Source organism: Amphiprion ocellaris, chromosome 6 (assembly GCF_022539595.1).
Source record: "Amphiprion ocellaris isolate individual 3 ecotype Okinawa chromosome 6, ASM2253959v1, whole genome shotgun sequence".
NCBI lineage: Eukaryota > Metazoa > Chordata > Actinopteri > Pomacentridae > Amphiprion > Amphiprion ocellaris.
In genome coordinates, this window is record NC_072771.1 from 33,612,609 (window position 1) to 33,625,947 (window position 13,339).

At 38.1% G+C, this 13,339-nt stretch overlaps 1 long non-coding RNA gene across 2 annotated transcripts in view; it reads right to left on the reverse strand.

The window, feature by feature from the left end:
* LOC118471447 (uncharacterized) overlaps nucleotides 1–13,339 on the reverse strand; it is a 129,825-nt gene that overhangs the window by 7,492 nt on the left and 108,994 nt on the right. Inside the window, exons 2-4 of one of the 2 annotated variants that reach the window (XR_008601987.1) lie at nucleotides 8,096–8,192; nucleotides 6,453–6,543; nucleotides 4,050–4,336 (exon numbers count right to left, since the gene is read on the reverse strand). This is a non-coding gene — a long non-coding RNA (uncharacterized LOC118471447). Of the gene's footprint in view, nucleotides 1–3,005; nucleotides 4,337–6,452; nucleotides 6,544–8,095; nucleotides 8,193–13,339 lie in introns of those variants that run through there. The other variant, XR_008601988.1, reaches the window with a different exon arrangement.

The following is a 13,339-nucleotide window of genomic DNA, read 5'->3' on the forward strand; positions in this document are numbered from 1 at the left end:
TTTCTCTTTGCTTGTTTAGTTATGTCATCTGTGTAAAAGGTGCTAAACAAATAAAGTTGAACTGATAAACTGAATAACTGACTAACTCATGTTTGTGACAACAGAAGTGTTTTCAATGTGATTTAAGGGTTTGTTTCATTTTTAAGGTTGGGTTAAAATCTTGACAGAAAAAAAAGATTAAAGAAATAAACTACATTTTTAAAAAAAAAGCAATTAAATCAAAGGAAAAAAATTAATACAATAAAGCTTTTTAAAGAAAATTGAATAAGTACAGTTATATTATACAGACAAAACATTTAATTAGATAATTAAACAGAAGATACAAAACGTAATTATGAAATTAAACAACATTTTTATAACAAAAATATTAAACATTAAAGATGCAATCTTTTAGATAATTAAACATTTAAAAAAAACTATTAAACAAGAAGAATATTAAATATTTAAAAAAATACAAAACATTTTAGATTGTTAAACCTTTAAAAAGACAAAACATTTCATTAAAAAAATTAAATGTTTAATTTGAAAATTGTCTTAAAGACAATAAAACTTTAAATAGGAATTATCAGAAAATACAATGAAGCATTTAAAAAGAAAATTAAACAAAAAGGTGGTAAAACTTTTTTTTTTTAAAAACCTTAAAGATTTAATTGAAAAATTAAACACTGGGAAAGAAAAGGAAATTTTTTAAACAAGTCGATAAAACATTTGAAGAAACAACAATTAAACATTAAAAAGACAAAACATTTGGAAATCAAATCAGACATTAGTTTCTTTTCTCACCTTTTATTCTTTTCTAGACATTTAAGAAGAATCAAACTAAAGACAAAACATTTGAAAAGACACCAATTAGACTTTAGAAGATCAAATTAAACAGAAGAAACAATAAAACGATCAAAAAGAGTCAAGACAGATAAAGGTCAAAGTGTTTTCTAGTCTGAAATGAAAACATCAAGTTGTTTCTTCAAACATTTCCTCTTTCTATGTTCTTGGTTTGATTGTAGACAGATTTACTAAGAACTCATTTCAGAAAACTGCTTTCCAGATAAAGTCTACTAGTCATTGAAGGCATTTATCAATCTAATGTTACCTTCTGATCTCCACAAACTTTACTGTTCAGTGAAGAGAATCAAAGTTTGTTGAGTATTTCTAAAAAACCCACAGGTGAAGGTCTGAGAAGAACTCAGATGGATGGTCTAAATGTGAAATCAAGACTCATGGTCACAAGTTTTAAGGCTTCTGTTAACCAGAAAGTTCAAACTAACAGAGAAGTACTGAGAAACTTTCAAGATTTCAGTCCTCAGACTGTCGAAAGGTTCAAACTAACAGAGAACTACTCAAGAACTTTTAGGTTTTCAGTCCTCAGACTGTTGAAAGGTTCAAACTAACAGAGAAGTACTCAGGAACTTTGAAGATATCAGTCCTTGGACTGTCTGGAAGTTCAAACTAACAGAGAACTACTGTGGGACTTAGAAAATTTCAGCCCTCAGACTGTGTGAAAGCTCAGGTCCTGACGACTTGGGAGGTGTGGAGGCTTTGAAAGTCTTGGAAGTGAGGGTTCAACCCTCCAGCACAAAGGCTGAAGTCCCACCTCCCAAGAAAAACGGTCGAGAAAAGAGAAAGTAAAAAAAAAAACTCGAAAACGACAAAAAATAGATGATAAATGCGCAAAAAAAAGAAGAATTAGTATCTGAGCGAATAGCTCAGGGGAAAAGAAGACGGACTACCAAGTGGAAGGTCGCAGGTTCAAGACCCGCCAGTGGCAGTTTTCTTTCTTTGTCTTTGTCAGAATTTTGAGAAAATTTAAGAAGTGTCTGGTCTTGAACCAGCGACCTGCAGCTCCATAGGCAAATCCTTAACTCACTGAGCTACAGATCAGATAAAAAGAAATAAATTCGTCGTCCCTTTGACATCGTAGTTTGTGAAGTCACCACATGGGTGGAGCCAAGGCGGAGTCTGGGTGGAGTCAGGGCGGAGAGTAGGCGGGGAGGTGGGTGGCGGCCTCCCCCCTCTACTCCCCCACCTCCCCCCACCGCCCACCACACCTTCCCCCGCCCGACGAGTTCTTCGAGTCTCCACGAGTTCTTCGAGTCTCCACAGGTTTTCCCCAGTTTCTGAAGTTTCCACGAGGTCTGAGGCAGAACAAGTTGTCATGAAGAGGTGTTGAAGTTGGCGAGGATGGTGTGACTTTTTACAGCGACTAGAAGGAAGACCACTAGAAGAGCAGGTCTTTAACCACCATCCATAAAATCCATGGATTCGACTCCAGAGAAATGAAGGGAGGTCAACTTTTATCAACCTCCATCCAGATGTTCAACTTGATATCATTGACATTTTTAGCACCACAAACCTTTAGTATCACAGTTTATTATCCTTTATTAGGACTTTAATGGAATCCACCAGCAGATTTAGTTTTTGTTGAGGACTGCAGTATTTAAAACTCTTCCTTCTATTTGACCTCATGTTTATTAGTTTTAGTGGAGAAAGTTATTTTAATAAAAATAAAGCGTCTTGAGACAATTTGACCTGTAATTGGCGTTATATAAATAAAATTGAATTAAAATTGTATGTATCTTGTAATGTTGGAGTAATTCAGCCATATATGTTGGAAAACACATTTTCTTTGTCCATTAATCTGGTGACTGTTTTCTCCAGTAATTCATTTCTTGTTTTGGTTTATAAAATGTCAAACCCAAATATATTCAGTTTACTGCCATAAAAACCAAAAAGATTCATGATGCAGGAATCAGACAGTTTTTCACTTTTCATCTTAGTTTAGTCAGAAAGACAGTTGATAATGTGTGAATTGTTGCAGCTTGTGAGCCGTAAAAGGTTTTAATCTTTGGGGCCGAGTGTCAAATAACATTAAGAAACCAACATCAACAAAACACTCAGCAAAGATTTGAACATCATTAAAGGGAAATCCAACTTTTGCATGACAATGTCTAATTAAAGGACATTTATTTCCAACGTAAATGTGTGATATTCATCCTCTGGAGCTTTCTCTTCACATCGTCTTCCACCTGGACTGGTTTGGTCGGGAGCATGTGCAACAAACATTTGAAAAACTGTACTTTAACATCAATGAATGACACTGAAGTTTAATCTTTACATAAATGAGACTGAGTCTGGATGTGCTGCTCTGTCATTAACTCCTAAGTTTAGGGAAAGTTCAAACAAAAGAGGACAGTTCAGATAAGACTTGAGAATGAGCTTATTTTGAACAAACATCTCAGACTTTCTGAGCTTCAGCACCTACAGCAAGATATTTTAACAACAAGCAACTGAAGAGATCCAGAAGTTGGAGAGAGTTAGCTTTAGCTGAGCCAAAGAACATGTGGGATGCTAACCTAGCAAACATCTCAGACTTTTCTCTGTGAATTCTGAGAAATAATTTACTATTTAATGACAGAGCTACACATCTTAACTCAGTCTCATTAAAACAGACTCTAATTCAGTGTCATCCATCCATATTAAAGTGCAGTTACCCAAAATGTTTGTTGCATGAGCTCCAACAAAACCTGTCCAGGTAGAAGGCCACTTTGACAAACAGGAAGTGGAAGATTCCAAGCAGATTTATAGAAGGGGGAACCGGATTGTACTAAGTGTGGTTGAGTATAGAGGGGTGTTTTGTGGGTTTTTAAGGCTGATAATGATTATTAGTGAGACATTTGGAGTAGATATTCATTTGCAGTAAATGAAAGTATTTAAAATCTTGGAGTTAAACTTAGAAGAACACAAACTCTAACAGGAAACTTTGTTGATACGTTTTTGTTTTGTTTACAGATGTTAAGTTAAAGGAGCTTTATTCGTGATGTATAACCAATTAAATCACTCCAGAAGACAGAGCGACCACAGGTAGATAAAGGTTCAGAGCCAAAGTAGCGCCATTTTTAAATTGATTTATTACCGTAAATCAGTAAAATATAAAATACTGATAATCAGTAAATCAGTCAGCCCACAATTACTACAATTCTACAATGTATGTCTCTTTCCTTTGACTTGTTATTTGTACAATATACAATGTATATGATGGTGTTTTTTCATACCAAAGGCTATAATGGGCCGCTGCACTCCTCCTCTGTTGTTTTCTGGATTGTACTCAGCTGCATGCCTTCGTCCACCAGGCCTCCGTTGACTCGTCCCGCCTGCCGTCTCTGGAGCTGAAGCTGGAACAGACCAAAGTACAGTCCAATCACGATGCCAGCTGCCTCTCAAAAGGCTCCTTCATCTGGCAGGTGGCAGCACTTCTTCTGAGGGGAAGCTGAGCTGGCCCGGCAGAACTTTGGAGATGTGTTCCAGTGGTTGGTGGATGTGTGGGGAGATAGAGAGGGACCTTTGAATTGTTCAGAAAGGAAAACAGGGAACCCATTGGTAGTTTTAGTTTAGGGTGCTACTGCGGTGTGTTTTTGGGTTTTAAGAGGTGAACAGGAAGAGGTTTTTTTCGTACTGATTATCTTTTACTTTGTTCCTGGTTGGAATGCCCATCAATGTCAACGTGAAGTTCACTTTTAGTTCTGTTTATTTATTTTTATTTTACTAACACCCATTTGCTTTTAACCTCCTCACATGTTGTGTTGTTGTAAACTTACTCTTTCAAATAAATACTCATCTAACCCTCTGGAAACCAGCGCTTGGACTGTTTTTGTGTTGCTCCTCACCTACTTCAGACAGCTGGGACAAAACAACGTTTTGTGGACTAAAGGCTATACTATGACGTTTTCTGGGGGACATGCAAAACTATGATGTTTTTTGGACGACATGCTATACTACGATGTTTTTTGAGCGACATAGTACACTATGGTGTTTTTTTGCGCCAAAATTCATGATGATTTTTTTTTCAAAGAAAACCTTTCTGGAGTGTTTTTCACAGCCTCCTTTACATTATTTCATCATATGGCACGTTTTTACAATATGTTAAAAAATCTCTTTTTTTTCGACATAGTATACTATGGCGTTTTTTTGCGCCAAAATTCATGATGATTTTTTTTTTTAAAAAGAAAACCTTACCATAGTGTTTTTCACAGCCCACTTTACATTATTTTATCATATGGCACGTTTTTACAACATGTTGAAAAATTGCATTTTTTTTTCGACATAGTATTTTTTTTGCGCCAAAATTAATGAGATTTTTTTTTTCAAAGAAAAACTTTCTAGAGTGTTTTTTACGGCCCACTTCACATTATTTCATCATATGGCACGTTTTTACAACATGTTGAAAAATCACATTTTTTTTCCGACATAGTATAGTATGGCGTTTTTTTTGCGCCAAAATTCATGATGATTTTTTTTCAAAGAAAACTTTTCGGGAGTGTTTTTCACGGCCTCCTTTACATTATTTCATCATATGGCACGTTTTTACAATATGTTAAAAAATCTCTTTTTTTTCGACATAGTATACTATGGCGTTTTTTTGCGCCAAAATTCATGATGATTTTTTTTTTTAAAAAGAAAACCTTACCATAGTGTTTTTCACAGCCCACTTTACATTATTTTATCATATGGCACGTTTTTACAACATGTTGAAAAATCACATTTTTTTTTGACATAGTATACTATGGCATTTTTTTGCGCCAAAATTCATGATGATTTTTTTTTCAAAGAAAACATTTCTGGAGTGTTTTTCACGGCCCCCTTGACATTATTTCATCATATGGCACATTTTTACAACATGTTGAAAAATCACATTTTTTTCTCGACATAGTATACTATGGCGTTTTCTTGCGCCAAAATTCATGATTCATGATGACAGTGGCACCAATAGATGACCAGTATCCCGTCATAAACTGTCGTCCACATGTCGGACCTGATTGTAAAACACACAGAAGTGAAAGGTAACATTCTACAGTTAATAAAGTATGGAACTGAAAATAACACCTGTGGTTAACAGAACAAATTCCAGCTCTCTCCAAAACAGCATTGGACATATGATTGATCTTCTTAAACTGCTCTCCTTGCAGAACCTCCTGACTCTCATTATAGAACAATGTGGAGCTCCATGATTTCTGCGTGGGTTTTTGCCACTCTTAAAGAGAATGAAATAGGAAAAGGGCTCGAGGACAGCCATTCTTGATGTGTTCACGGTCCAGACCAGCTCTAAACTGTTCTTCCTCATTGACTTCCGGTGTTGCTACAAAATAAAACAACAGCCGTATTTTGTATTTTGGGTTTGAAAAGCTAGAGCAAAAAACAACACTGTGTTTTTTTCATTAGTTGAATAATACATTTCTACATTTAGGTTTTAAAAACGGAAAAACAAAAAAACATCGTGGTTAATTGCTTTTTTAGATTTTATTTTGAAACGGAAAAACAAATGAGCGAACCATACACGGATTACGGACCCTCCTTTTATGCCCTTCTACTGCATTTTAATCACAATCTGTATCTCTTCCATTTATCTCACATTATACTTCTGACCACTAGTGGGTGCTGTATGTGTGTGTTTTACTTACACAGCTGGAACAGATAAATGATGAGCCATATGTTTCAGCAGTTTAACAACTGGCAGAAGTGGCCCAGCTCAGACTAATGCCAAGGGAGTTTCTGTGGAGAGAGTCGGACCACAAACTTAGTAAAATAAACTAAAATGCTTTTAACTGTTGCATTTATTCTGTCACTCTTTGCTCACTCAGCCTTAGTATTTATGAAGTACTTGACAGATTTAAGATTCGGACTCTGCTGCTGCTCTTCTTCTTGCTCTAAGGGATGGCAGTAACTGTTCCAGGGTTTATTTAGAAATGACTTGTTTAAATCATGCGAACACCTCCCATTAATACAAACAGGAGTGGAGCAAAAGGCACAGAGGTTAAAGTTAGAGTGAAACATGGTCTTGTAGTGGCAGAAAAAGGCAGCAGGCAGCAAAAACTCTGAATGGAAGCCAATGAAAACATTGATTTTGGCCGCTCCACAAGTTGCAAGTAATTAAAATATGTGAGAAGCCATCAGTTATTTTGGCCAAGTTGAACTTTTCAGCACCAAATAAAATATGTTCACAGGTTCGGTTTCTTGTATAGGTCTATATTTTATACTTACTGAGATACGGGGTAGTAGTATTTAAAAGGCTCTGTCATTATTCTATTGAATGTGAGTGCAAAATGTAAATGTATTTCTTTAACAAAAAAAAAGTGGTCTCACTGTCCTGTGGAAACACTGATACTCCTTATTTACTTATTACAAAATATTTCAATCTTTTGTTTGATCAGTGTAAGAAAATATGAGAGTAAAAATCACATGGACTATTGTGTCCACAAGGGGGAACAACTGAACCAAGATGTTGTGGGGGGGTGGGAGGGAGAGAGGGGGAAGGGGGGAGATTGAGGCTCATGTCAGTGGAGTGTGGGGAGAGAAAAACATTTTGATAAGGGGTTAATGAAAAAGTCAACGGAGTAGGAGAGTGTCAGCAGACAGAGCGAGACAGCCAGAAATCTCTGGGGATTCGGCTCGGCTGCTGCCTCCCGGCCTCGCTGTGAATCCTCGCTCCCTCTTGTTCCGTTGGATCCTTCCCTCCTATGCTTCACTGGCGACCCGGGCCATGAAGGGTCACAACGCCTCGCTGAACTGAGCAAACTTTCCTTTTTCTCATGCCGCACATGCATTTTTAAGGTATCAATTCACGTGTTAAAAGGTCCCACTGCAGCTCTGTACACAGGTGACGCTGGGACAATCGTGATAAAACAAACCTGACAAGCAAACTCTCTTGTTAAGACAATGAAATCTGGTATTTTCTTGTTTTTATACCACTCTTTAAATGCATCATGCTATTTGTTTTCTGCACCACTTTGTGGATATCCTGTTAGTTATTTATTAATAATGCTTTTCAAAGCTACAAGCTGTTGCCAGAAACATCAAAACCAGATAAACTACCTCTACGATAATCAGTTTAGATGTAAGGAAATACTTCAGAAAATTTATACAATTTTCACATTTGTATCGTTCAAGCAGCATTCTTGTACATTATCTTAGCACAACGACGGGAAACAAAGAGAAAGGTTCCGTGATAAAGTGACAAACCCTGTCACCCAGAACCTCAGAAGTTCCCCAGTTAATTAATTACATTGTGTTTTCTTTAAATTAAAGTAGAGAAACACAAACTCACCATTTCAGGGGGACTTTTTCATTCCAACTTCATGTGTCTTCCCTGGTTGCCTGGCAACTGCTCACAGTCAGAAATAAGAGTTGGGCACGTAACCACCCTAAAAAAACAAACATGACAATTTTAAACACTTTTATACAGTAATACTTCTCTGTCTCTGGAGCAACTCCTATCACCCTGCCACACACACACACACACACACACACACACACACACACACACACACACACACACACACACACACACACACACACACACACACACACACACACACACACTCACTCTCCTCCTGCATCATTACCCCTCTGCATAAATGCAACGGAACCTGAAATTATGGTCAGCCGCTCATGAAGTTAGTTTTGCTTGGGAAAACCGAGCTCCCAGCTTTAATATCATAATGTTACCAAATTATATGGTTCTAATTGGGAACTGTTTGATCACACTTTCTGGCAGCTGGAACATTAGCGTGTGACCTTATAGCAGGCGTTTTTTTGTTTGTTTTTTTTTTTCTTTCCTCATCTCCAAAGTATGACCTCTGTTTGTGACCCAGCATAAATGAAGTAAACCACTTTACACCAAGGAGAGGCCTTCACCACCAGTTACACCCTGCATGTAGCCAACAGCAACAATTCACTGCAATGACCTGTGATGTAGGTCTCAGGATCTGCAAACACAAGACAGCTGCATGTCAAGGCAAACTGAGCAGTGGGGTCAGGGTTAGCTAGTGCTGCACTAGTTTCAGAAACAGAAAGAGAACTTTAAGATTTGTGGCAGCAGTTCTCAGAAATGTATCTATTGTTTATTCATCACTATTAGCTTTGTCAAGTAGTTATCCATTACTTTAGCTTTCAGTTGATAACAGATGATTATTTCAGTTGTGTATCCATAACTTTAGCTGGCAATTTAGCCTCTCAGCTCACATGCAATCTTAACTTCATAGCCTAAAGGGGTTAGAACTGACTCGCATGGGTGGAATGTGCATTTCAGTCAGCCTAAAGCAGCTGGAAGCAACTGGTTGTTGTGATAATGCATTTAGTAAAGATCACACAAATCTGTTAGCTTTCTTTGGATTCATTTCATCGGGCTGCTGCACAGTGTTTCCACACATTCCCCGGCAATAGCAGAAGTACCCTGTTTTGGGAATCACCGATCTAGACCACTACATTTTATTTCCTTTCAGATCCATCTAACAAGATGATTCCCACAAACTCCTAGCAACAAGTATTATTTTAACAGGTGTTTAATAAAGTTTGACATTCTTGAGTTGCAAGTGCAGTAAAAGCAATTAGCCCCTGACACTTTCAAAAACCCCAATGCCTTTTCCGCAAATCAGTATTTTAATCCTGAACGCGGCACGCTCGGCATCACAGTAGCAGCCAAAGTGTGGTTTTTTTCATTGTTAATATGCTCCTTATGGTAAAGAATACGGTAAATCACCCATATGCACAGAGTCAACCTTCCTTTCATTCCTGTGTTTGTTGAAATTGGCTCGGAGCACCGGTCCAGCATGAAACAAGCAACCTCATTACAACCAAGCAAAAAAAGCCATTACTCCGCTCTGCCCACAGGGAACAACACCTTTTTCTTCATCAAGCAGTGAGTAAGAGCTGTTACCCACAGTTTCCATTACTTTATACTGTACAGCTCAATGCAAGATAACTCACCGCTCACCCCACTGACTAATTTTCAACAGATTTTCCCATTAAACACATTCTTTTCTCATGCAAATGAGCCCAACATAAAGCATGACACATGTATTTTTAGAAAAGCTGCTATGGTGAATGCAGCTATTTTGTTTTCCCTGGTAACACTCGTCATTAAAAATCCTCCACTGACTGATTTCCAAGTAGTTCAACTGTTAGTTGGCTGTTCAAACCATGAATTCCTCCTTTCTCACCTTGCTTTAATCCAAACACAGCCTCTTTCTTATATGCAGCCAGCCAGATGTTTAGGCTGGAAGTTTTCCACAGAGGAGGCCTCAGTGGTTGTTATTTATCTAAATTCTATTTTTCTCTTTAACAGTGCCTTTTTTTTCTTCCTTTCTGCTCTCAGGGGTGGTTTACTTTAGCCCCAAAGTAGGAGGTGCAGGATTGTAGGCTTTGCCAGCATACCCACAATTCACCAGCGGCTGACGGAGCTGATGAAGTTGAAGCTGACAGCTGCATAAATCACCAGCTCATGGTGCTAATAGGTGGCAGTATAAAATCAAACGCAGACCACCCATGCTGCGGGGCAGGAATAGGAGCATCAAGTCATATCTACCGTGCAAGCACTGTACAGCTATTCGAAACAGTTAACCCCCCTTTGGCCGCCCAGCCTGCTCCAGTCCAAGGAGCTCTCTTAGCAACACAGGAAAGGCTCGTCTGGCATCCGCAGCGCAGTGATTCATATTTGGCACTTTCAGAAAGGTTCCAAGCTGCTGGAGCTTTTTCGGGCCCATTGTCGAACGTTTTACTCCTCAATCGGCCTTTTGGAAAAACCTATAAACATTTCGAGACTAATCACCAAACAGGAGCCTGTGCTTTTTCCTCTTTCACGTGAAGATCTCGCTACATCACCCAGTGCAATTTTTGGCTCTTCACGGCGAAGAGAAAGGGCTGCACACTCACCACTGCCCTGAATTTCTGCGTATGTTTCCACGTGTGAATGGAGAAGTGCTCGAGCTCATTCAGCAGAGCTGCTAAGAGAGGTGTGAAGGTGGCTGTTTGTGGGGCCTCTTTCTTTGTGAAAGGGGAGATAAAACACAAGCAGAGCATGAGGGGGTGGACCCTCGTCCAACAAAGCAGAGCATATTGCTCAATAACAAGGCCTGGATCCCTGCGTCTAGCACAACAAAACTTTACCTTGGATGAAGGGCCCCCCGTGCCATTGGGTTACACCATGTATATGGAAACTGAATGTAAGACCCCCCAAGACCTCCTGTTTTCTAGCATGTCTGAACTTCTGTTGTGCTCAATGTCACATGATGAGTGTGTTTCAGGTTTTCCAGGAGCCTAGCAGCATTAGAATAAACTCAAACCTATACAGCTAAAATGTTTCTTATTTCCTTCTGGACTCTGTACTGTCAGATACTGTACATATAAACTACAACTAGAGAACACACCTAGTTCTGTGTTTTCAGGTTCTATATTTAGCACAGCTGATAATAATATTGATTTCATTATTCCACTGTTTTATGGAGTCGTAAGCTTTGAAAGCATTTATGTGTGGGCAGGTTTTAATGTTAAAACCTGCATTAGCTGATTACTGGAGGCAGTGCAAACGAGTTATGCACACAATATTGACTTTTTTTTTTTGAAGTTCTCCAGTTTTTTTTTTTGTTTTTTTTTTTTTAAATCTGGATATAAGAAACAAACCCTAAATACATATGGAGCCAAAGATAATTGGTTAATTGACAGAAAACTACTTTGGTAACTAATTTTTTGAGTTGTTTTTCAAGAAAAAGCTCTTTTTTCCCTTTCGATGTGAGATTTTTCTCTTTTTCTTCTACATCACTGCAAACGTAAAAGCTGAATGTTTGGGGCTGTTGACTGGACAATACAAACAAAATTGTGACAAGCAATTTTTGGGTCTCTTTCTGACAATATTGATCAAAAAACTAAGTGGCAAATGAGGAAAACAACTGTCAGATTAATCAATAATGGGAACTGTCATTTTATATTACTCTTGCACATTAGAAAAATGTGTTTTATTACCATTAATAAATCCCTGAAGAGAGGATCATCATCAACAATGAACTGATGACAAATGAAAATAATGCCAGCTCTAACACCACTTAAACACACATTTTTCCAACTCCTGAAGGGTTTTTCCTCCTGCCTGCTGACATGTCTTCTGTCTTTACTGACCGCTCATTTCAGCCGCTGGCTAAAATCTCTGGCTCTGATGCACTTAAGCTGCTACAGGGTGTCCTTTACAGCCTATAAATGGCTTGACGTCATCTGTCATTAAACTAGAGTGTGCCACAAAATGAGTCCTGGCTGTGTTTGCTCCAGACGATAAAGCCTGAGTGTTTATGGCAGCTACCTGTACTCCACTCTCACTCTCTGTCCAGGTGGGCTGACGCCGGCAAAAGAAAATAAATGATGTGGGTGTTTGTATTGCGGCAGGAGCATGAGCCTCTTCTATGGTTTATGTTTTTGGACAAGGTCACAAATGAAGTTCAGCACCAGCTTCTGCAGAATGTGATTTGCTTTAACAGTTTTGGCTGATTATGTGCAGAATTATCTGGTGGTTTTGTGTGTTAACAGGCATCAGTGTGTTGTTTGTTTGAGTAAATAAATGCACAGAATGGAAATGTTCCAAAGGTAATCATCACATTTAATTACTGAAATTTTAACTTCGTTATTTGTGTGAGATGATGTGTTACTGCGCATAAGTAGCAGTTTGCAGTGTGTGAACTGTTAGGAAGGAAAACAGAGTTACAGAAGAGAGGCCAAACCATGACCGTTAGGCTGACCAGTGACCACAGCTCAGTGGAAATGGTAAAACAAAAGGAGTTAGTGCTTCCTATTTACCAGTAAGTATTTATGTGTTGATGTTTCTGTACACATTTTTTGGAAAACTTTTCACCTTCAGTAGTCATCGGTTAACTTACAGGAATATGTCTGAGTACGATAACGTCTGTGTTCCTTAACCTGCTTTGATGCCTAAATTTGTGGGGAACTTAATATCCAAATGACGTACCTGCTCAGGTTTTGTGCAGCTGTGAGTTGTACTTTTAGGTTTCCGAGGGATTTAGAAAAAGTCTAAATCATACAAGAGATTAAATGATGAGTCAATTAAGAAAGAAGGTGATTTCAGTTAAGATTAAAAGTTGAAGACATTCCCACAGTTTCAACATTACTACTCCTGGGAATTAGAGATATAGTCTCATTCTCTAAAACACAGATGTTCTTTTTCTGTCACTATGTTTGATTTTAAATACAAGACAGTAGATAATTAACTGTATAATGGTGCACTTTGGTTTGGAATCCTGTTTATCTGATCAAACCTCTTGTTCTACCTTCTGCAAAGTATTTTGCACTATGGTTTGCTCATACTTACTCTAAAATAAGCTGAACCATAAGTTTACATTTTAGCATAAACTGAACTGGGAAAAAACACTGCAGCTGGCCAAAAGTTATGAGAGTTATGGAGCTGTAATAACAGCATTCACAGTGTGAATAAAGATTGTAGATCTGAAGAAGCTGTCTTTATTAGTGCATAATAGAGTCTATGTATAATGTAAGATAATCTGTTGTATAA